A 27,061-nucleotide genomic window follows, 5' to 3' on the forward strand; every position below is an offset into this window, starting at 1 on the left:
AATAAATAAACAAAAAGAGTTATTTATAATTAAATGTATTAAAATAGCCAACTTCACAGATTACCCATAAAGAAATCATTTTCATGTTTTTACTTATTTTTGCGTCTCATCTGCTCTATCCAAACTGTTATTTAGAATTAATTAATTAATTTCCGTTACATGGCTATAACGAGCCCTGTTATTTATAGTATACATAAATTTATTTCATTTGAAATTAAAACAAGTTCAAAAAAATACTTTTAATAATTAATAAAGTAGTTTTAATGAATATTCTATTAAAATCTATTTCGGTACAATATTGCAAATACTGTATTAAATATTACTTAATAATATTACATACAGGAAACTTATAAAACGTGACAAACAAACCGAAAAATTATAAGTAATAACTTACTAGAATTACAAATAAATTACGATCGAAGTTATTTCAATAATTCAAAGCTGTTTCTGTGATAAATCGGGTTGTACCGTATCGGGAGTGAAACACCTGGTTACAATAATTCTTAGCTCTGCCCCGCTTCGAGTGAAGGATTATGTTTACCGCCATTAAAAATATGTAAACTATGAAACTTATGCGTGACACTGATCGATGGGAACCGTGTATTATCAATTAGGTTTTAACACCCATCTCTTCAGCGTTCAATATTTAAACAACATTTTAAATCGATGAGAATTTTCTTTGTCAAATTTCAGTCAATACTTATAGTGTGCTGTGTGGCTACGGCACCAAAGAATATAGTCACCCCCTCTCTTCCCGTGGGTGTCGTAAGAGGCGACTAAGGAATAACAAGGTTCCACTACCACCTTGGAACTTAAGAAGCCCACCGACGGCGGTATAACCATCTAACCGCTGGCTTTGAAACACACAGGCCGAAGACGGGCAGCAGCGTTTGAGTGCGACAAAGCCAGCCCTGCGGTCACCAACCCGCCTGCCCAGCGTGGTGACTATGGGCAACACACATGAGTTCACGCATTTTTGGCGCGAACTTGTGGAGGCCTATGTCCAGCAATGGACTGCAATAGGCTGGAATGATGATGATGATGATGATGATGATGATGACTTATATTGTTCGTTAGATCGTAATCACATGCTAATGTAATGGTTAAACAAATAACATTGCCTTAATAATAATAATAGAAGTTATATTACAATAAGTATATTAATTTTCTAGTTTTTAAGAAGAATATTACACTCTGAATTCGTATGGACAGAAGAAGAAGAAGAAGAATATTAAATCATCGAACTAGAATAAAATTTATTTACTACTAGAAAACAACAAAATTGATACCGATTAATTATTAGTGTTGAATTTTTTAACCTGTTGTTTGTGTTTTTTAACTGTGTTGAATTGATTGTGTGAGTGAGGATATGAGAAAGAGAGGAGTAAGCGCTGAAGTGACGAATAATAGAGAGGAATGGAAGAGGAAAACATGTTGTGCTGACCCTACATAAGTGGGATAAGGGCAGGTAGGATGATGATATTGAATTTTTTAACAGTCTGTTATCTTAAAGTAAAAAAAATAACAACAAAACATCATGTAAGCATGTGAAAATAACTAAAATTATTTGTATATATTGTATTGTGTTTTGTGCTATTCAAATTTACATACAAAAAATATACAACTATTTCTCTCAGGATATCTAATATCTTGCCGATTCTTCTCTGCAGAATCTACATTCCGAATCGGTGGTAGCTTTACTTCTACAAATATAATAATTTATTTTTAAAGTTTTAATTTGTAAAATTGCGATTAGAAAGTTCTCTTGGAGCCTATTTGAATAAAGCTGTTTTTGATTTTTGATTTTGTGCCTGTGGTGTCGGCCGAAATATATAATAGAATAGAACCATCCCCTTTCTTCCCGTGGGGTTCCGAGGCGTCCGACGGATAAATCTGGCTCAAAATCATCAGGGTCCTGGAGAAGGAAAACTACATTTGAAACCCGGAATGGGGTCTCCGTCAAGCATTCGTGGCATAGCTCTAAAATGCGAAAGACTCCTGCAGCCGAACTGGCTCCACACGTATCGACTTGTCGTTCCTGTGGGCCTAGCCAGTGAGGTCGAGAGCGTGGCGCACAGCTTAGACGACTATGCCTTTTCATCAAGAGTGTCCTAGGCGATACAGTGTCTGTCTGACACTGTTTAACTCGTCTGTAATAGACGGACTAAGGCCAATGATGATGATGATGATGATGATGATCTAATATCTTTAAACGAGCGACTCTTGTATATATCTTCCAGGCTCCAACGATTTTCATTATATTTAAGTAGGATTTAGTAGGATTAATTTTTATAAAATGTTGTTTTATCCCTTTGTTAGGCAATGAAAATTGCTACAATATCGTTAAATACGAAGGTAAATTTCGCAAGTGTCAAAAAAGTTTTAATAGTTCAAGTGCGAAAGCGGCTGGTCCGAAACGACTAAGAAGACAGCGGTTCAAATCCCCACGTCTCCAGATTGATTTTTTTTTCTAATTGCACTGTGATTTTTTATTTAAATAACCAGTTCGTATTTTTTATTATTGTCGGTAAAATCGAAAAATATTACTCATATTTTATAAATATGTAATTCGTATTTAAATATGATTTCCAAAAAACACGATTTACTAAAAATACCGAGCTAGGCTCGGTCACCCAAGTACTTAATAGATAATAAAGCTTTGTACTCAAAGCATTGTCTGTACTTAATGCGTTACTTAAACTATTAAGTAAGTTTCAAGTAAATCTTATCAACAATATTTCCCCTACAAACTTATACCCATCAGTTAATCTTTTGGAGATTGGTTTTAGAGTCCTTTGTTAGCGGATGACGTGACTCGAACCCTTGTTACTTTCGAGTGAGGTTTCGAGTGAGATTTTCGACTTTTAGACTGAAGTTCTAAATATTGAAAGGAGAAGTCTATGATTTCTCTTTCCCCATGTAGGAGAAGGATCGGAGCTTAATCCACCACACTGCTCCAATGCGGGTTGGCGGATATATGGCCCTATCGAACCTGCAACCGCCAGCGCAACAGGTACGAGTACAATCCATGACTGTAACCGTTGCGCCAACGCGGCGTCTTGTGATGATACCAAAAAACTGTATAATGTTATAAACAGTATGAAAATAAACTGGGAAAGGATATCCTACATATATGAATAGGAGAGAATATCAACAACCGCTCCGGTGTAGTTGTGCGTGTGCTGTGTCGGCGCCCACCATCGGCGGTTGGCGTGTTCGACTCCCACTCGTGAAGGATATTTGTATTACAAATATTTCTTTCCGTTTTGGATACCTGTCCTTATGGGTTTCCCCAACGTGCCGAGCACGTTTAGCTGTCAGTCCCGGTTGTAATCATAAATACCTGATATCGATCGTTACTCATAGTATGGAATATGTCCAACCCAATCTCAGCTCTCTAAGCTCAAATCCTTCTTCTACATGGAGACAACCTTGCAGTGGATGTTACAGACTGGATTACGTTTGATCTTTAAAGTTTTCAAACTAGTCTACATCAAGTATACTCTCTATATTTCTCTAAATAGCTCATAAATGAACAAGAGAAGATTAAAATTTAGTAAAAAATATAGGTTCTTATCGTTACAAGAGATATCATTGAAGGACGGGTTTACCGTAAAACGCCAGTCACAGTAGGTCTTACTGAAAAATCCTTTGAATTTAATATCATTCAAGCTTTAACAATAGCATATAGTCTTTGTTGGAGTCTCGTTCATATAACAAAATAAATCACAATCCTTGCATTATCCGTTCGTGACTTCGGCTCGGAATTTGTTATAACCAAATGTTTGCTTCTTATCTTTGCACAAATATATGTAATAAAACATATTTAAGCACATTCAAAGGATTATTCTTGTCTGATTTTGGTTTTTTTAAGTTTTTCAACTCCAACAATTGTGGTAATGTTGCGATAATTCTTAAGCATGGCTTACTTAATTTTGCTTAGTCTAATATGACTATGGGCAACACACATGAGTTTACGCCATTTTTAGCGCGAACTTGTGGAAGCCTATGTTCAGCAGTGGATTGTGATAGGCTGAAGTGAACATGACAGCACGAAATATCTTACACAAAATTCGGATCAGCTCGACTAGGGAAGCGAACCTCGACCATACAGAAGATCGTAGCTAAATAATGCAGCTCTCAAATAGTGTTTTGTTTCCGTGGTAAGTTAGCAAGAGCTCATGGAAAGGATGATGGGTAGGGTCAGCAACGCGCTTGCGATGCTTCTGTTATTGTAGGCGTTCCTAGGCTTTATTAACCACTTACCATCAAGTAGATAATATACTACGGCTTAGTATATTCGTCTTCAACATACATATTATAAATTCAAAAAATAATAACAGAAATTGGTTTAACAAGATAGAAGTAACCCCATCTTTACATATCGTGGTTTCAGTTGAAATCGAACAATAATTAAACCCACATAGTTCATAAAATGCGAATTGGAACTGTGCAACTTTTTTGCGGTCTTCTCTTTGTCGTCGATCATATTTTAATTAATGCAATTTGTTTTGTAAATATTTAATTCACTAAATATTTATATTAATTTCAATATGTTCATGAATTAACACCGCCATACAACGGATTTTGTATGTTGACTTTTTTACATAGTTCCGTTTTTTGAACTTTCTTAATTAGCTTTAGCTTTGTGTAATAATATACATGAAGATTTTTTTATACAATCTTAGCATTATAGGGACGAATTTCATAAAGTAATTTAGGTAGGTTTAAAGAATATTTGAATGAGAAACTCATATTTTTTTTGTGGGTAAAAATATAAGAATTGTAAAAATTTTGTTATACAGTTATACAATTATTCATAAATGCGTGTTATTGTAATTTAATTTTAATTGAAAATATAATAAAAATTGTAATTTACACACTATTTTATTAAATCTCTAGACTATTATCTTGCTCTTTAGCATCTGTATTTACTCATCCGCCATTTTGAATCATTATTGAATAGCTTCTAACACAAAAAAATCTTAAAATTGGTCCAAGGAAAAAATGTAAGCAAAATTAAGATTTTAGATTAACATGGTTACTTCTATTACTGTTCTTATTAGATTTTTATTTTCATTTTGCGGAGCTCGCTATTTCGAAATTAACTGCGAATGTCTTGTTCACGAAACTGATATTTGCGGGTAGATTTTGACGGCTTTAGCAATGTCCATATCGGACTACCTTCTTTCTCACACGTTTGTTGCGCAGGTCCATGGTAAATATCCCGTTTATAAATAGTTTTAGTGAGCAAAATTAGTTCAATATACGTATGTAATAGACTAGTATTGTATGAATGTATATAGTTATGTATGTAGTACAACTGTACATATTGTTACAATTTACGAATTTCATCCACTGAACCTGAGATGGCATAACAAAAGCTTAAAATAAATCGTCTTATATTTTGACATCGCAGTGGATAATAAACCTCGCAAAGCTCGTCATTATGTCAAGTTGAGCGTCTTTGTCTCTAATTTATGTCACACTTAACAACATCACTTACGTCACAAAGCGAATCTAAATCTAATTTTTTTTTCATAAAAAATATTTTTTTCTGCTTCATTAAAATGTGACCTTTGAGGTAATTTTTTGGGGTTGAAATAATGATGGAAAATGTTTAGGTGCTGTGTTCATTTTTTCAACACTTTTTCGCAACAAACCGAAGACATGAGTCTCTTCGAAATCTAAAAATCAACTAAAATCTAAAATCAAAAATAGAACTAAAAGCTTGAGAAAAAAATAACAATCATGACTTTGATATATCGAATAAAACTTGCACCTAGTTAAACAATTTTCTCTATTGAATATGTCACGTTCAGGTTTGTGAAACTTAAGACAAACTAATAGACTGCAGCTGTGTAAAACTTAAGACAAACTAATAGACCCTAATCTACTCTTAAAGAAAAGCCACCAAATATCCAACTTTAAATTATTTTCAGATGTTAATGTTATCAGGATTCGATAATTTTGATCGACTCACATACTTAACTGAGGTAGGGCACAGCAGGAATTTCCTGCTCAAAATATGGAGCAGCCCGATTGGGGTTCGACCTTACAGAAGACCACAACTAAATAATACTGTTTTCAAGCAATATTGTGTTCCTGTTGATGAGTAAGGTGACCAGAGCTCCTGGGGGGGATTGGGGATTAGGTCGGCAACGCGCTTGCGATGCTTCTGGTGTTGCAAGCGTCTATAAGCTACGGTAATATCTTACCATCAGGTGAGCCGTACGCTTGTTTGCCGAACTCGTGAAATAAAAAAAACATACACTGACGCATTGACGCACGCACCGACGCACGCTCGCACACACGCACGTGACAAAAATGCGTGTGTGAACCATGTCGGACTTTTATTAGTATTTTCTTAAGCCTGGTTTCACCATACTTTTCCAGAAAGGATAAGATAACTTTTGATTGCAAAGTCTTTCTACATGAAGAGGAACCCACCAGTGGGGCGTTTACTTTTTGTTTTGTTTAGTTTAGATTGATTATAAATTGTAAGACGAGAATTTGACGGTAAATTCGTTGAGACTGTTGTCGGAACTAAAAACGGACTACTACATAAAATTACTTGAAAGTATTAAAACGTAATGAAAGACGCTCGATGGCTAAAAAAAACTCTAAGTACCTTCCATTCATTTCCTTTAAAGTTTAAAAAGGGACTCTAGTAGAATGCTATAAAAATATAAATGTATAAAGATGAAAGGGTCCAATTAGCTTATGGCTCGATATTTCAGAGTGATGGTAGTAAAAAGAACTTCGAATACTCACAATTTTACCAATATTGCAGCAAAAAATTTCATATGAATTCGTAATACAATTTACTTACATCCTTCGCTTCTTTAAAAACATTTTATGTATACTAAAGTGTTCATATAATTACTTATTAATAGAGTATACTTAAGAGACGATATTAGCGCGCAATATGAATATAATATGCAGTGAAATAGTTTGAAACAACGAAACGGCAGTATTTCAGATATTGATGCTTTACAGCGCTTATAACTGTAGTAAGGTAGAATTTATCGTACTGGTGCAAATAGCAAGCGTCGATTTATTGTGTTTTATTATTTAATTATTCATTATTTGATTTATAAAGTAAAACATTTTAATATTCAAATGCAATGTTACGATTGTTCTTAAAGATTAGAACGATTTTTCTTAAAGTGTAAACTCCAGTCGCATTAGCTGACACACACACTTCTTAAATTTTAGCATGGTGCTAATTTTATTAAATGCAGTCGTTGTTAATATCGTTCCTTCTCCAAGCCAATAGAATATTCTCGATATTTCGATGAGATTTTTAATTATTCTGGTCTGGATATGACAGGTAATGCTTTTTACACGAACCAATTGTCATTTGACCTCCTCCAATCATAATACTCGTAGATGAATTGCTGAAATATTTCCATAACAAAGAAAAATAAATAATTGACACCCGTTGGCGCAATGTTCCAGTAATTGGCTACTACGTTAGCGATTGTAGGTTTCATCTCTGAACGTATCAAATATTTGTGTTAGCGCAAAATTTTATTCCAGTCTGGATGTTTGTTATTGTTTTGTTGTTTCCGGACATTAATAAGGTATTTTCATTCTTCTAGGCGCCGATCAGCATGACGCCTTTATTATTATTGAAGTGAAACATCTGAGCTGGTGAATGCGTGACGAGAGCTTTACAAAAAGTGAGAACGGAGCAAGAGAGAAAGAGGTGCGAGCACACATTTTTTCTCTTTCTCTCATAGCCAGTTTGTTTGTCCAGCCATGTTTGACCTATTGTGAAGAAGTTTTAGTGCAGTCGTGTGGTCTAAAGCATACTCGTTTTTATCTTTATTTATTTTTATATTTTTAACCGACTTCCAAAAAAGGAGGAGGTTCTCAATTCGACTGTTTTTTTTTTTTTTTTTTTTTTTTTTTTTTTTTTTTTTTTTTATGTATGTTACATCAGAACTTTTGACCAGGTAGACCGATTTCGACAAATTTTGTTTTAATCGAAAGGTGGTGTGTGTCGATTGGTCCCATTTAAATTTATTTGAGATCTAACAACTACTTTTCGAATTATATCTAATAATGCGTTTTTACTTGACGCTTTTTTCGTCGACCTACGTTGTATTATACCACATAACTTTCTACTGAGTGTACCGATTTTGATAATTCTTTTTTTGTTGGAAAGGGGATATCCCTAGTTTGGTACCATGATAAGGAATCAGGATCTGATGATGGGATCCCAGAGAAATCGAGGGAAACTCTTGAAAATCCGCAATAACTTTTTACTGGGTACACTGATTTTGATCTTTTTTGTATAAATCAAAAGCTAATACTTGTCATGTCGTCCGTTTTAAATATGATTGAGATATAATGAGCAATTTTTGAGTAATCTTTGATGACACGTATTTACATGACGATGTTAAGACGACTGTGGTCATGTTCAATACTTTGCCACAACGCCATCTATCAAAATTTAATGAAATTACTTCGTTCACTATCGATCAAATTACAATATTCCACTAGAGTAGAGAGTAGCAGTTTATTCGTTATAAATATATTTGAGCTTTTAATTTTTGAGTTATCGCTAATACTGGGTATTTACTTGGCTATTTTACGTCGACCAACGTTATATTAACCTCATTACTATTTTACTGGGTGGACCGATATCGATAATTCTTTTTTTAATCGATAGGTGGTGCTTGTCATGTGGTCCCATTTAAATATAATTGAGATTTGACTCGAACTTTTTGAGCTATATCTGATATGGCGTATTTACTTGACTGTTTTTGGAGTTTTCTCCTTAAGAATCGATTTTCATTTAAGGCCCCGGAATGAAAAAATTGAACAGTAAAATCTACTGAACATTCGTACAGGTCATTCGACCTTGTTAGAGATGGCGTTCAGACGTTTTCTAATAACGCAATTAGGTTCCGATAGATGGCGTTATTGCATTCATTTATTTACAATTTGATATAGTAATAATATATTTCTTAGACTAGTAAGCCTTTTTATGCCTATTTAGACAGTTGATCTGAAGGGGTAAACTCCAGTCGTGCATCAGAGCTGTGTGAAAACATGAACATTACATATTTTTAATAAAAAAGACACAAACCGTAATTCAATATAAATCCGCTTCAACTAAAAAATCCGCCGTAATAAGCGATGTCAGCGCTTCGCGCGAATCGACGACGGGCCTTTTATGAAATTTCTGCCTACAATCGCTAACAAAATGTTAGAAATAACAGTAGAACATTATAATTATAATTCTACAATTTTATAATGTCGCGTTATATGAAATACGAACAAAGTATTACTATTTTTTCGTCGATCTACGTTGTATTACTCTTCGATGTAATTGAAGTCGGTTTTTTTTTCGTTTGCGAGCAAACACAATTATTTTAAAATGATATTAAAAGAAATACCTTTATTTATAATTATTCTTTATGTAATTAAGCTAGGTTCTATAACGTCTTTACTTGTTCTTTAAAGCACGCTAACGTGTCGCAATAGTAACTCAAACTTACAACCAGGTCCACTAAACTAACAATACCGTCAGCATTATCATTTAAAGATCTGATACACTCAGATCATGACAGACACCAGGAGGATTAAACCAGTAGATTAAATCCTCTATGCTATAAATTGTACTGTTATCGTTAAATTTTCCGGCGCTATCGTAAATTAATGACCCTTTAAGATAAAAGCACTTAATTGTAATTTAAATTTTTTGAAATTAATAGTAAACATTTTATGTATTCATTTTTCAATTATGTCACTTTGTGTTTAATCTTCAAACATCACGGTAATCGTAGCCGATAAGCATACTTTTTAAACACTTCAAAAAGGAGGAAGTTACTCAACTTGACCGTATATTAAACGGTTTTATTTAGCTCACCCCGTTTGTTTTATTTTTTATTCTTGGGTCAAATTTAGTAATTCAAATTTCACCCTCTTCCTGTCAACCGATTAATCTGAAATTTTGTATACACTTTGGATTTTGGTGACAATACAATTATGTTTATTCATTATCATTATAAATTCAAGATGGCCGCCGCTACAAAATGGCGGATAATTTATGTTTTATTAATCCCATCAATATGGGTATCAAATGAAAGGGCTCAACAAGCAGAATACAATATACTATAAAAAATTGAAATCCAAGATGGCGGCCGCTACAAAATGGCGGATAACGTAGGTTTTATCAATCCCATCAATATGGGTATCAAATGAAAGGGCTCAACAAGCAGAATACAATATACTATAAAAAATTGAAATACAAGATGGCGGCCGCTACAAAATGGCGGATAACGTAGGTTTTATCGATCCCATCAATATGGGTATCAAATGAAAGTGCTCAACCAGTATAATCAATGTACTATATAAAATTAAAATCCAAGATGGCGGCCTCTACAAAATGGCGGATAACTTAGGTTTTATCAATCCCATCAACATGGGTATCAAATGAAAGGTCTCAACAAGTAGAATACAATTTACTATGCAAAATTGAAATCTGAACTGGCCGCCGCTACCAAATGTTTGATAACATTTTTTTATCAATCCCACCAATATGGGTATCAAATAAAAGGGCTTGACAAGAAGAATACAGTGCACTATACAACCTCAATATTTAAGATGGGCCTTGCAATAATGAAGCACTAAATGAATTAAACAGAATGCAAAATAAAAACTAAAAACTAGAAAATAAAAAAAGGTAAAAAAACTTTTTAAGTTAAACGGTTTTATGTTAAACATACATTGCAATGTTTAAGATAAATGTACTAAAAAACAAAAAATAATAAAATAGATACAGTCGTGGGAATTATAAACATATGCATAGACTAGACTAAAATAAAACCGTGGGGCACGTCAATTGTCTACAAATTATCGACTTAATGTGCGATAGAAGAATCATTTAATTCGTCGTTAAAATAGGCAGTTGGCCCGCAGACGGTGAGGAAATTACTTACTATTTTCTTGCTCATGAAAATTCCAATAGTTATACACTCCATGTAAACAAAAGAGATGTTTCAACTAGTTTATCGTTGGACATTCACACTGCTGGCTGGCGAGGAACCGTTTCACTGCTCGTAGTTTGTCTTTAATCGACAAAACATATGATAAAAGTACTACTCACTCACCACTATGAAACCCTAAAACTCGCTTATAATCGAGCTTGCTAGCTTGTTTCCACATTCTAGCCCTACTTATCACACGTCCATCGTTGTCGGTTGAACAACTGCCTAATTATAGTGTAACATTACAAAACAAACATTTTAATCAACGATTGTAGACAATTGACGTGCCCCACGGTTTTATTTTAGTCTAGTCTATGCATATGTTTATAATTCCCATGACTGTATCTATTTTATTATTTTTTGGTTTTTAGTACATTTATCTTAAACATTGCAATGTATGTTTAACATAAAACCGTTTAACTTAAAAAGTTTTTTTACCTTTTTTTATTTTTTATGCGTGTTCGCGGATAACTTCGTCGATTATGAACCAATTTTGATGATTATTTTTTTGTTAGATAGGAGGTATCTCAAGAATAGTACTATGATAAGGAAACAAGGATCTGATGATGGCGTTAGAAAGAAATTGAGGGGAACCATCGAAAATCATAGTGGCGACTAGTGCGTATGTGTATTGTTTTCGTCTACCTACGTTGTATTACTTGTCCTTGTAATTGAAGTCGGTTTTTTTTTCGTTTGCTAGCAAACACAATTATTATACTTATATCAACTTTCTTCAATATGTTCTACAGTATGAAACACTCAGTTATATTGCCTTTTCGTGTATCGTTACATCGGAACAGACGAAAGTATGAAACTGTTATGTATCTAGATTCCAACTCGCTCTGATTGACATTGTACAGCCTCCGGGTAGAGGCCGAATTCATTGCTAACCATTTTCATGCAATCGCTGAATGTGTACCGTATTTCCAACAACCGATATGGTACAGTGGTCACGGAAGTTTAATTAACAACGATATCGTGAGTTCAATTTCCCCTTGAAGCGTATATTTGTACGTGCACAAATATTTATTTCTGGTCTCTGCTTTCGCCTTTGTGTCTCTCTCGATCACATCTAAAATACCAAAAAAAGTCGTTGATTTCGTTTGTTATAAGCAACTGTTGTAGAGAAATGTAATCGCATGATACATGTAATAAAAAAGCAAAGCACCGCGTACTTTTCCTTGATAATTGCCTGTCGGTAGGGAATAGCATTACGTATTAAAGTCCGATAGATACACGACGATACTTTCACACGAGAAGAGGCCTATTATTTATAATCAAATAGATACACACTATATAAAATATTATATATCTTTATTTTACATGAACGAAATAGACCTCCAGGACAATCCTCCCGCATAAAGCAAAATGGAAGCGATGATAAACCTTGACAACGAAAGTTACGAGTAAGAATTCCAAACAGAAGAAGAAGCATGAGAATACTAAAGAATGCAAAACTACAAAGGCAACTTGTGTTTCATATTCATTGTTTTTGACAAAAGATTTTTATAGTTCTGAATTTTTCTCCACTGCGTCAGTTAAAGTGGCTGAATTTATTTACATCACGTGCGAAGGTGGGCTCGTAATGTTTAACTTAGTTCCACTTCAAGCTAAATCCGATTTGCGGATCTCGCACACGAACCTGTGACTTTCAAATTAGAAAATCTTATTTCATGAAAAATGTATCGACTCTTCGATTTATTCGAATGACACTGGACGTGTAGCAATCTGAGCAATGTGAACGTCGATATTCTATGCTGTTTTAGAACATAAACTGGATAGTTGAATAGTTGTTACGATGGAGCTTTCTATTGCACTTTGAAATATATATTTTTGTATTTAATGGGCGATACCAAAGATGAAGATTTTATGTACAATCGCAATATTGCAAGACTAAATAAATAACGCTATTTTTTTTACTAAATTTAATGATATGATTCGATTTCTTATTTTATGCTAGATGTTTTTGTTAAAAGACGCAAGGGATTAATCCAAATGAATGCCAAGGCTTTTGAAGTCGACTCCACAAGGATTTTTTTGTTTCTTAATTTCTGAGATTGATGCTTTAATCAAGCTCAATTAGTAGATTTTTTTTAGTTTTTTTTTTTTAATTTTACTGCAAACTGTTTCCTTTCTAGAAACATTCAACAGTATGCCGGACGAAACCTCTAGTTGGCGTGCACGGGGTATAACCTATGTCACATCCTCTTTTTCAAACAGTGACTTTACTGTGTCTGGACCAAATCCTGAGATGTTCCCCTTTTTAGACAACGAACCCGTTGGTTATCGTTCACTAGTGACCATATGCAAGGGTGTTTGGAGTCGAAATTTTTAGTTTACAAATTTAGTTTATGTCACGCAAAAGTAATTGGTTGCACATTAATAGGAGTAGCCAAATACAAATTCGAATAATGAGGATTAGACGAATCTTTATTTGAAAATCGCGCCAAAACAGGGGTACCGGGGACCGAGCACACAACTTACGAGCAACGTGAACGTAAAGAATTCAGTTCGAAACAAATCTACCAAGAGACATCACCTGGGGCGATGTTTATGATATGAATTACAATATTTTCGTTCTTTTTGCTACATAACAAAACTGGGGATTTTTAAAGATATTCCATCTAACTACGCAATAATGTTAAGATTGTTTATTTCTATTTGACAAATGTTATTATATTATTATCTGTGGTAATTTTGTTAGTTTTTTTTCGTAAAAAACACATTACACACATACTACTACTAAACAACTACACAATAATGCTATAATCGTAATGGTATCATTAAAACTAGTTCAAAACGAAGTATTTTACCTTTACATATAAATACTTTTTATATATGCTACTAGTTAGAGAAACAAGCGTACGACTCGCCTAATAGCAAGCGTAAACCGTAGCTTAGTGTTTCCCAAAGTGGACGATAACGCCCCCTTGTGGCCGCTGCAGTACTAAGGGCGGCAAGAGATCTAGAAAAAAATGGTAGCGTTGTGCAGAGGCTTGGGGGGCGATTTGTCATTTAATCTATAAGGACTCTCGACTACAACTTGTGAACATCAACGAATATTCATTAAAAGATTGCTTTGAATTGCAAAGGGGGCACTATAGCATAATTTATTCTCTTAGTGGGCAGTAGACAAAATAAGTTTGGGAACCCCTGCCGTAGATTATAGACGCCTGTAATATCAAAATCATCACAAATCCGTTGCAGACCCTACCTCCAATCCCCCACAAAAGCTCTGGTCACTTCATCACAGGAACACAAAACGGCTTGGAAGCAGTACTATTTAGCTGTGATCTTCTGTAATCCAAATTGGGTTGCCTAAGATTTTGAGCAGGATATATCGTGCCCTAAATCATCTTAAATTTTAAGCTCTATAATATGTAGTATATTATCAGCCTATTATCTCATCGGAATGAAAGATAGCCTATATGTTGTTCTACATCTCTAACATTTACTTCACAATTCAGTCTATATCATCCCATAGCTGGACATAATCCTCTTTCTCCATATAAGAGAAGGATTAGACCTTAATCCACCACGCTGCTCCACTGTGGGTTAGCGGATAACTATTCTCAGACACTTTTGTATTTATAATATTACTAGGAATAATCAAATTTTTTTTTTTAGCAACTAACTATAATACATTATAAATAACGCGTTAAGTTGGTAATGCCGGAAAACTACCAAGAGAAAATTGCCTTTCTGTTTAGTTGTAAGTATGGCAATGTGTAACACGTGTTTAAGATGGCATCACTGCCCGCCTGCCATAAAAACTCGAGCTTAAGTACTGAGGAACACGGTCTTGCACGCATATATACACATTCATGTATTAATGGCACATAAGCTGTTATCAATACGTGAGTGAGCATGAAAGAGAAACTTCTTGGTTATAAATTTATTTATTTTCAGGTTTCACTCTACATATGACTATATTATTATTTATCCTTTACTTGGGTTGTCTGGGAGAAATGGCTAAATACCCATAAATCCGCCCATTGTTCTTCACAGTCTGTAAATGTCTTTAAATATGTTTAATGTTTAAAATGTAGTTGGGGTGTACAATAAAGTATAAATAAATAAATAAATATTAATCATGTATATACTCGTACTTACAACTGTCCGCCATTTTGTTTTTATAACTCCTGTTAGAATTAGTCTAGTAAGGACAAGTGACCTGTAGATTAACCCTGTTATTCTAGGATAAGGGAAGAACGCTCTTTAACGAATGCGTCAATGAACTTGCATCGACTAGATTTTCCTTACGCCAAAAAGTTGATGATAAAGAATTCCATATAACAATTATTTATTTAGTATTAAGTGGCAGCTGATAGCCTCTAGTGAACTTAAGTACTAGTTTATTAAAAAAGGGATATATTATAAACTTTTGACTAGCCCTTTGGTAAAGTTTGTAGTGCTTCTATTCCGTGAGTTGCGGTTTCGATTCCCGCTTGATTCTGGGCATAATATTCATATTACAGTCCACTGCTGGACACAGGCCTCCAAGTTCGCGCCAAAAATAGCGTGAACTCAAGTGTTTTGCCCATAGTCACCACGCTGGGCAGGCGGGTTGGTGACCCATGGTAGGTATTCGTATTTATATAAATATCTTTTATTTCTATGTATAATTATCAAAAAAATGTATTTAGCTAAAACAGTCGGCTGTTACCTGTAACACAGTCATTAAGTTGCTTACTTTAGACGACGGTGTGTGTGTGTGTTTTTTTTTTTTTTTTTTTTTTTTTTTTTTCCTTCCCCAGAGGTATGGAAGAAACCTCTGGCGTCAACTTCCTCTTCCCCCACGGAACCGCCGCTAGGCATTACTTCGTGGAGGGAGGCTCCAGCTACTGCTCTTCCGTCATGCTGATGTCACGGGTTTTGTTTTCCGACCGCTTTCTTTCCAACCGACGGAGCTCCTGAAGAACTTCCGTCGCAAAAGCGCTTGTCGCCTGCCATGCTGCCTCCGACGATAGCATAGCTTCTATCAGAGACTCTGGCTGAATTTTCTTCGTAAGGACCTTTGACCAGGTACTACGTAACAGGTCGAAACGAGGGCATGCAAAGAACACGTGCTCCGCATCTTCACTGACTCCTGGGCAGGATGGGCATATCGGAGACATATCCCGCTTATATTTATAGAGGTATTCCCGATAGCACCCATGTCCTGAGATCATTTGTGTCAGGTAGTAATTGACCTCACCATGATTACGGTTTAACCAGACATCAAACCTTTGGAATAAGACGGTAGGTCCATCTGCCTTTTGTACTGGTATCCCACTTCAATTGCCATCGTCGTATGCTATTTAGTCGTTCCTCCTTGCCAAGTTCTCCAGGGCTCAGTGCGGTCGTTACTTTACGGTGGTATAGGGCTTTCCGTTCTTCGGCTAGTACTTCAATTGGCAGCATCCCAGCAATAACGTTGACAGCATCGTCAGACACTGTGCGAAAAGCACTGGCAATTCTTAAAGCGCTCAGCCGATATACTGGTGCAATTTTTCTTCGTGCTTCCTGTATTTTAAGCGCATCGGCCCAGATGGGGATTCCATAGGTGAGTACAGATGTTACTACAGACGTCAGTAACGCCCTCCTTCGCTGCTTCGGGCCTCCTATGTTGGGCATTAGCCTTGATAATGTCGCTCTGACCACTGACGCTCTGGCACCCACGTGCTGCGCCTGCTGCTTGAAGTTGAGTCGGGCATCAATCATAACGCCCAAATACCGAAGAGACGGCTGGGATGTGATTTCATGAGCTCCGACTTGCAGTGTGATGGTTTCTAGCCGCTTCCTGCTAGTGATGAGTACTGCCTCAGTCTTGTGCTCCGCTAACTGCAGTCCAACTGTGTTCATCCAGTGGCTAATTTTTTCGATGGTAGCGTCAAAAGCGAAGGTAATTTCTTCGAGATGCTTTGCAACGACCACTACGGCCACATCATCTGCATATGCCACGAGTTTGGCTTCTTTTGGAAGTTGTAGTTTTAATAACCCGTCATACATGATATTCCACAAAAGTGGGCCTAATACTGAGCCCTGGGGCACTCCTCCAGTGACTTTGTATGTTTTCGGACCAGTCTTTGTATCATATTTTAGGATCCTGCCAGAAAAGTAGCTTGCAACCATCCTTCGCAAGTATCCTGGTACCTTCATTTCGTAAAGAGCTTTCATAATGCAATCCCACTTGACGGAATTGAAGGCATTTTTTACGTCTAACGTTGCTACCAGGCAGTACTTCTTGGTACCTCCCTTCCATCTGGTTCCAGCGATTGCGTCCTTAGCCGTATTGACGACGACGCTAATTGCGTCCAAGGTAGAGCGTCCTTTCCGAAAGCCGTATTGGTTGCTGGCAAGTAGCGGTTCGACTGCTGCTTCGATCCTCCTGTGTATTATGCGTTCGAGTATTTTGCCAGCAGTATCCAACATGCAGAGCGGACGATAGGATGTTGGTTCTTCTGGAGGTTTCTTTCCTTTGGGGAGGAGAACTAGCCTCTGTTGTTTCCACATAGTTGGGAATGTACCTTCTGTGAGGCAATTGTTATAGACGTTAAGAAATATTCCAGGCACTGCTTTGATGGCAGCTTTTAGTGCAATATTTGGAATTCCATCTAGACCCGGAGCTTTCGTATTCCCTACTCTAGACCACGCTTCGAACAGCTCATTTTCTGTAATGGGTGGAAATTCTTCTGTTTCATATTGCTCTATCTGACGATGTAGTTGCATTTGGTGGGGAAACAGCGTGGCAACGATCTTGCCTAGGAGTTTGGGACAGGTGGGCGATGGCATTGGCTGGCTCTTCAGACGAGTCATGACCACCTTATACGGCCTGCCCCATGGGTCGTCTTCTACCTCAAGTATCAGCTCGTTCCAACATCGTCTTTTGCTGTCTTTGATGGCTTTGTTCAATCTTTGGCGCGTTTTTTTATATACTGCCACCAGTTCCTCATAGTTTGGTCTTTTTCTACAGCGTTGTGCTGCTCTTCTCGCCTTAAGACACTTTTTACGGAGATTATCGATGTTCTCGTTCCACCAATGCATCGAAGAAGGCCTGGTTATAGCACGTTTCCTAGGCATGGAGGCGTCGCAGGCTTCTGTAATTCTCTTCATCAGATATTTTGCCATATTTTCAGCATTTCCATCACTGATTGGTTCTCTATTAAGAGCCACCATGAAGACTTCAAGGTCGAAGGCACTTATTTTCCAACCAATTGTCCTAGTTTTCCTGTGTACTCTTCCAGCGCTTTGCTCGGATGATACTTCCCACAATAGTGCGTAGTGATCACTGGCCGTGTAGGTATCCATCACCTCCCAAGAGCAGTTTCCCTTAACCAAACTGCTGGAGACGAAGGTTAGGTCAACGATGGAATTCGCTTCTCCTCGGACAAACGTAGGTTTATCTCCGTTGTTTAGTAACACTACGTCCAGGCTGGACATTGCCTCCAGTAGTACCTTTCCTCGTGCGTTTGTCTCCTTACTACCCCAATCGACTGCCCAGGAGTTAAAGTCCCCTGCGATTGCAATCGGGGAATATTGGTTCGCATTTTCGGTCAGCCGTTGCACAAAGTTCTTGAACTCGTCGAGTGAAAGGCTGGGCGGGGCATAGCAGCTGTAGAAGTAGATTCCCTCAAGCTTCGCGACGACAAAACCAGCCTCACTGCCATTAGCAGGACTCTGAAAGGCATATCCACCACAGGCCCAAATCACAGCTTTAGTGGTAATGTCTGTTTCCCATGGTTGAGTTACGAGGTGTCTATACGGCTCCGAAATCAGAACAAGGTCTGGATTTAGTTCTCGCACCGTCTGCATGAGCAAATCGTGTGCAGCCTCACAATGATTGAGGTTTAGTTGCAGTACCTTCATAATTGTTTCTTTTTTCTCACCTTCTGGAGTGCCTCTTGAAAGACTGGGCATCTGCTGCTACCAGCAATGTGGGCACAATTTTTTGTGTTGCCCTTTTCGAGACACAAGGTACATCGGGCATCTTTTTTACAGGTGACAATTTTGTGTCCCTCTTCTCCGCAACCGGTGCAGTGATTGGATCTGTCCACGTCGCTCTTACACTTAGCGGCAAGATGTCCATAGTGCCAGCACCTAAAATACTTGGTTGGTCTCTCCACAATTCTTATTCGGCAGTTGACCCAGCCAATTCTGATTTTGCTGTGCTCCCCCAAGACCTTCCTCGCTATTGACGCTGCAAGTGTCACTGATGCCGTCTGTGTACCGCCATAGGCCTTGCGCAGTGATCTGATGACATCCAGAGTCAGTTCGTCATCTTCTCCAGCCGCTTTCTGTAGGGCTTCGAGGACATCTTGTTTAGTCGTCGTGTCGTCAAGGTCTCGTATTTCGATTTCCTTTTGCGGTCCCTTACTTATAACTTCAGCTTCGTTCCCAAGGAGCTTAGCAATGGTTTTTTGCAGCCCGTGACCTTTGTCTGTGCTCTCTTTGGTAAGGATGACCAACAGATCACCAGTCGCTGTTCTGCGGATTTTATCTACCGTTGAGCGGACTTGCTCATCGGGAACATCTTTCTTGATCCGACTGAGTATATCCGCATATTTCTCTTTTTCTTTTGGCCGAACAATCAGTGCATTGGGCCTCTCCACTGATTGTTTTGGCTTCTTTCTTTGAGATGGCTTCTTCTCTTTTTTGGATTTGACTGTTTGCCACTCTGATATCTTCGTGTCGGGTGTTTTTGTTTTATTTTCAGCGAGTAGGGTAGGTCCTGTTCCCTTCATTTTCTTCGCGTTCTTGCTCCCCGATTCTGGTGATGTTCGCTCTTTCCGTTTAGCTTTGCGAATATCACGTTTTTCTCCAGTGATCGACTCAACATCAGTTTCGAATTCGTTGTCTATCGTTGTGGTTGTCTCGGTGATGTTCCGCACACGAGGTGTTGGCGATATACGTGAGTCTATTGGCGTCAATTTAGTTTGAGACTGGTCTTCAAGTCGGGTATCTTCCAACATTTTTAGTCTTTTGAAGGCACTGCCAATACTGGCCACCTTGGTTTTTATCTCCTTATGGACGTTTATTTTAGGTTGGACAAACTCTCTGAGCTCTCCAATTAGCTTCTCAAGATGGTCCCACGCTTGCGTCCTTTTCATGTCCGCACTTGCTTCTGCATTTGCTTGTTGGGCCTCCTGGCCACAGTTACTTCTTTGATCAAATTGGTTTTTATTAATGTTAAGACTTATCATTTTGTTCCCACGAGTACCTAGGGAAATTTCCGTCCACTCACAGCAGAGCCCCGGTTGCTGGAGTAAGGCCACTAAATACGCCTGGGGTTGGACCCGGTGCCCCAGGGGAACCGTTTGCGACGTCACGTCCCTGACGCCATGCAGTCCTCGACACGGTATCTTAACGTCTTAACTTGGGGTGTTTTGTCCGCGGGAGCTATTTTATTTCACTCCTACCCTCCGCTCATGTGAGCGGCGAGCATTCTCCTATCCGCTGATGGAGACGCGCCCGGTAGCAGTATCACCTCAGCCCCGGGAGTGTGTGTGTGTGTGTGTGTGCGTGCGTGTGTGTGTGTGCGTGCGTGTGTGTGTGTGTGTGTGTGTGTGTGTGTTAAATATATTTATAACATAGGTATATAAGAGATAATATTATATAAGGAATCTGTTTTTCACCGTCATTATTTATGTATTTAAGGGTTGTTTTAGTAAAAGTTTGTATTGTAAGTAATTTTTACTTAACATACGTACCTACGAGTATGCTTAACTATCTAGATGTATATTTTCTACAAATTTTCTTAATAAAAATACCCAATACAAAAAAAAAATACACCAAAATGATTCCGTAATTATCGCATTCAAATAAACAACCAGACTTTCGTTTATATACAAAAGAGATTGATATAGCAATTTAAAAATTATTCAAAATAATGTCTCACGAAAGTGTAGTACGGTGGAGATTGGATCGATATTAATAAAATATTAATTTAAACAGCTTATGCCACTCCTGTTATTGCTCACGACTCTTCATTATTAAGACACTAATTATGACTTAGTCGACCTCTAAACTCGTATGAATATTACGTTAACACTTGAAGCCTCAGTTCGTCTAACTTTAAACTAGTACCTAACTTATATGAGGCACACGTGAATATCGCATTTACGGTAGACAGACGGACTAGCTATTTTGTGTATGTATAATGACTTTACCTTCCCGAGCAGATTTGTAAGTACGACTTATCCATTCTATACAAGATGGTACTGCGTCTAGTTACTATTTATTATAAATTACAAGTCGAAATTTCGATAACTTCAAATTTAACTAAAACCTTTATATAGGCATTTTAAGGCAGGTTAAATTTTTATAAAATTTTGGATAGAAAAAAAAAAAAAACAAATTTACGTAATTATACTTTACATCGAACCAACGTAATACTACCGCTGAATAGCACTCCTTCATGTCGTAGAAAATACGTAACAATATAATACTAGCTTAATTAAATTTCTGCGCACTAATCTTGATATTATTTTTCTTAATATGTCATTGTTTAGGACTATATTTTTTTTTATTGCCATCTTTCAATTTTATGCTTTATTTTCTTCTGAGTTTTTGCTACTGTTTTATCCAGTTTTCTTCTATTATTACATTAACAGAATAACTCTGCGTGTCGTGTATGTTTTAATATAGTTGTACATTTAGAAATGTAGTCTGGAAAAAAATTAAAATTTTATTGTACGATTAATGTAACAACTGCTAGCAAATCTTCCTTAATAAATAAATATTATTTCAAACTTGTCAATATAATCGATATACGATGTATTAGATATGTAAGTAGCATTTCGTAATTTACTCTACTAAATACATTAATAGAATAAGAGCTAGCGAACGTTTTGTAGGGAAACTTTATTAAGAAGTTGTGAAAACTGTATTGATCGTGGATTGGCGCAGATATCAGCACTAGCTGCTGTTTTAACGGTAAGTTCGATACAAGTTCATGGCAAATATTTGTTTATTTCAGTACGAAATATTATTTATTTTTTAATATATTCATCAACTGTTGGTATTTAGAAGTAAGGGTTTATTTTATACTTAATAATTTCACATTTCACAAAATTCAATATATAATTTCTTCGAATATAATTTTGGTGTTAATAAAATATGCGTCAAAAATTTTTCAAAACTTTATTTGCAATAATTCAGCCAATCTGAATTTAATGTTCACGTTTCATAAAAATAATATCGTACAAAAAATTGTCACAAAGCTTCAAGCCCCTTGCCAAAAATGTACACCAGCTCCCGGACCATAATGAAAAGAGTACAGAACTCATTTCACTCTGCACAGCTGAGCACGCTCGGTATTTTCGTTATTCCTCCAATGTCTTATTTCACTTCCAACATTAAATGAACTGTAAATATTTACTACATAACTTAGTTAAGTGCTTTCTCGGATTTGAGAACAAGAGATACATGAATGCAATATATTCACTAAGTAGCTGTTGCTTTTAAAAACTTAAGTAAATTAACTTTTAGCTTTTAAGAAACGATTGTGCAGTCTAGTACAGTGATTATAGTAAATTTTATTGTTCTAAAGCTAAACGTTAGGGTAAAAATATCCTTACTTTCTTGTTGCGTTACTTTCTAATTGCTTGATAAAAAATGTCATAGAAGCAAACACAGGCGTTTGTATTATAAAATATAGATACAATATCAGCTTGTGATAAACAAAAGTTGAATACGCCATTTTACACGTATAATAAATAAGCTAGCGCATTAATTATTATATTTCATTTACTTTAAGGATTATCAACTTATTGGAGACAAATCAAAATACCATGCGTAACTTTGACTAAATTTGACTTACTTGTATATTATGATCTTATAATACTCAAAGAGACTTTGTTTAATACATTCAACAATTCATGTTGTTTTCTTGTTTGTGTCAAGTTTGCCCATTGGTACTGCTACCTACAAGATTGTTATCAGAAATTTAAGGTCCAGTAAACAAAGTGGCTGAAAATTACTACGTGAAACAAAAAGGCTTCACAATTTCAGAATCTAGATCAAGATGGAGTACATAACTATTGAATCTAATACCTGGAAACTTAGAGAAACTTTGAAGCCTTTTATCGAACTAACCTTTGACGTAACTATTATTTTATCAACGTTTTTTTTTTCTGAAAAGAACCTTCCGCCTGAATATTACCATAAAGCCAGTTGCGTCGGAACAAAAAAGTAAAAAAAGTCAGCGTAAAATCCAAACGTTTTCCTTCAGCTCATGAATACGAGTTAAGCCGGAGATCATCATGTAAATTAGATGCACATACTGATGCGACTGGAAGCGCTACGAGATCAATCTGTGTCCGAAGCATCCATACATACAGACAAAAATCGGTATTTGACAAACGAAACATTTTGAAGTAAAACTTCTTTGCGCACACTTGACTTGGGGGATATGCTGGTAAACGTGACGAGATCGTTACGAAAAGTGTGATCGGGCGAGGCGAACGGAAGTTTCAAATACAAGTAAAATGGAGCTAAAGAATTTTTACTTCAGTCGTGAGGTCTAAATCACACAAGAAATAGTTTATTTAAGTATGTTTTATATAGTTCACTAATTTATAGATTCTTATATGAGAATTTCCTAAACCGTTTTGTGCAAAGTACATTGTCAACCAATTGTCAACGTATCTTTAGATTATATAATCATTCAACTGACTAACTCTAATAGTTATTATTATTCATGACCTAATTACTTTAACGTTCGCATATCTCCAGAGTGCTACAAGCACTTTTAACTGAGGTAGGGCACAGCAGAAATCTCCTGCTCAAAATATGGAGCAGCCCGACTGGGGTAGTAGTACCTCGACCTTACAGAAGATCACAGCAAAATAATACTGTTTTCAAGCAGTATTGTGTTCCTGTTGGTGAGTAAGGTGACCAGAGCTCCTGGGGGGATTGGGGATTGGGTCGGCAACGCGCTTGCGATGCTTCTGGTGTTGCAGGTGTCTATAAGCTACGGTAATCGCTTACCATCAGGTGAGCCGTACGCTTGTTTGCCGACCTAGTGACATAAAAAAAAAGCAATTACCGTACCACTAGCTTTTTGACTCAGCTTAAAGAAAAATAACAAACGACAATTTACGTAACAAGAAAACAATTTGCAATTTCGTTACTTTTTTTTTAATAATTTCGAAGATATATTCTTCGGAGTCCTTATTGTTAAGATTCAACACGCGTAAGGCAAGGAAAAACTTATTTATAATACTTGTAGGAGTAGAATAGGGAGAATATTTAATGTAACACAAAATGTGATATGAATTTTCAGCTCGTTGTACGCTTAATAAATACTTCGGGGCTAATAAAAGCTGATGGATAGACCGAGTAACAGAAAAGTTTAATAAACGTTGCCCTTTTTTGTTATATTTTTTATTCTTCACAATATCTATTCAATATATCTTGGGGACATTTTAAAAGGATGGAATAACTTAAATACTTGTTTCGGCGAGTAACTTTGTTGTTACAAATTTTTGTACCAATTTTTTTTTATATTCTTCACATACAAAGGCCTCGCAATTAATATCATAATCCAGTGCAGGATGAAATTACAACAGTAGAACGGTTTTTTTTTTTCTGAATATTATTATATTCAGTTGAATAGTCTTACACGTTACTTACAATATACAATAAATCTATACTAATATTATAAAGGTCAGGCTCAGGTTGGAATCGAAAAAATTTTTTTTGAATAGTCCATTTGCAGATCTAGGCTATATAATATTTTAGTGCATTATTTCTCAAATTATGGCGGGTGAAACCGCAGCGCTCAGCTAGTATACAAATATTAATGAAAATACCTCCATTAGAGTAGATTGAGCGAAACCATAACATGAAGCGTGTGACATTGACTGTCATGTCACAATAAATTTCGCTATTTGAGGCACTCGTTTTCACGCACAGACAAATTCTATATTTCATTGCATGAACATTTAATGCTAAAAAGTTATTTTTAAAGCTTGTGAATGATTTCTCGTTCTAAATTTAAAAATAAATTTTCATTACCTTAATTGTGTACGCCAGGCTAAGATGTGCCGTACTTTCAGTGACTTTTGTACATTCCGGGCCTCAAGATTTTTGAATTTAATTCGGAGGGTTATGTCTGTAGCTTCAGAACTAATAAATTCGATTTTTAAATATTTACGAACCAATTTTTAAAACTTTGACGCTCTATAAAAAATATGTACCAAAATTAGAGTAATCGATAATGTATAATAACTAGATACACAACTTTTGAATTTTCAAAACATCATCTTGCAACAAGATCTTTGTTAAAACTCCATATCTTTAGTGCTGTGGTTATCACATAAATCGGTAGCAGTGAGTCCACTGGGATTTGTGTACTATGTTCACAAGCCACAAATCTAACTAAAGTTTTAACTTCATAATTTACAACATTCCATATTACCTACTCTAAATTTTACTCCTAAGTGCTCGAATTCCATAAACCATTGTAAAATTTAATCCTAAAGTTTTGTCAATTTTGTGATTCAAATCAGATGTAAAAATGATAAAAACTGAGTGTGCTTTAGACCAAACGACTGAAGTAAGACTTCTTTACCAATAGGCCTGCACTGTTTCCTAGATATACAAAACGTAACTGGCTATAAGAGAAAGAGAGAAATATAATGTGTGCTCGAATCTCTCTCTCTTGCTCCGTTCGCTTCCTCCGATCACACCTTTTGTAACGCTCTCGTCACGCATTCACCAGCTTACTCCCCAAGTACAGTCTGCGTAAAGAAGTTTTACTTCAAAAAGTTTCGGAAAGTCAGTAGAAACGGTTCATCTATATAAATAGTTGGACGTCGGTTAATCTTATAGAAGGTCGCAGTGAAATAGCACTGTTCTCAATAAGTGTTGTGTCCCTGTGATAAGTAAGAAAGTAGAAATAGTAGGAGCAGGTCGTCAACGTGGTTGTCATACTTCTAGTATTACGGACCATGCGCTTGTTTTCCACTCTAATAATATGAAAAAGAAAAGTGATTATCGTTCCTCGCGATTCTTCCGGCGTTTACATTTACCTTCAACTTTCCGCTACTATCAGTCGTGGCATAATATTTGTTTGAATTCTTAAGAATTGAATTAATTTAAACGTTGAAGTTCAGCCTATCGCAATCCACCCTTGGACATAGGGCTCCACAAGTCCACGCCAAAAATGGCGTGAACTCATGTGTTTTACTCATAGTCACCACGCTAGGCAAGCAGGTTGGTTAAACGCTTACTAAGTAAATAATAATTAACAATCAATCGAAAATCTTACGATTAAAAATTGATCACTATAGATTTACCTATGGGTACCTAAATATTTATTAAACTCACCAACCATATGTGTACCTACTTTTGTTAAACCTAGGTTCAACGTATTTACGTTTAAATAAAATCTTAAGAAATATCTTACGGCTCTAGACATACCAGTAGAGACTGTACGTTATCTGTCACTCTGTCAGTTGAGTTGAAATTAACTCGAGACATTACATTTGATGGATGTAATTATGTCGATGACACTGAAATGCAAATGATTTCACTGTATATAATATGTAGATATCTCTTATACCAAAATTACTCCATTGCCAATGTTCTCAAAATTTTCAAAATCTGGCCAACCCAACTGAGGAAGTACCTCGACCTTACAGTAGGTCACAGGTAAATACTACTGCTTTCAAGCAGCGTTGTGTTCCTGTGGTGATTAAGGTGACCAGAACTCCTGGGGGTAGGGTCAGCAACGCGCTTGTAATGCTTCTGGTAATAGATCAAATATTGAAAAGGAGACTAACTTGGTTTTGACAAAAGTGATTGACTGGCTTACTAAAAACAATTTGAAAATAAATCTTTTGAAAACAAAAATTATACAATTTCAAACTCATCAAAGTAATATTCTTAGTGCAAATATAAATTATAATAACGCGAAAATTTCAAATGTAGAATCGACATCTTTTTTAGGGATACAAGTAGACAAGTATTGCGAAGGTACATGTGAATCACACATTACGAATCAGGCATATTTGTAAAGAAGAACATACATCTACTTAAAACTTGTGACAGTGTTATTCGGACCAATTCCCGAC

This window comes from Melitaea cinxia, chromosome 1 (genome assembly GCF_905220565.1).
Source record: "Melitaea cinxia chromosome 1, ilMelCinx1.1, whole genome shotgun sequence".
NCBI classification, from domain to species: Eukaryota; Metazoa; Arthropoda; class Insecta; order Lepidoptera; family Nymphalidae; genus Melitaea; species Melitaea cinxia.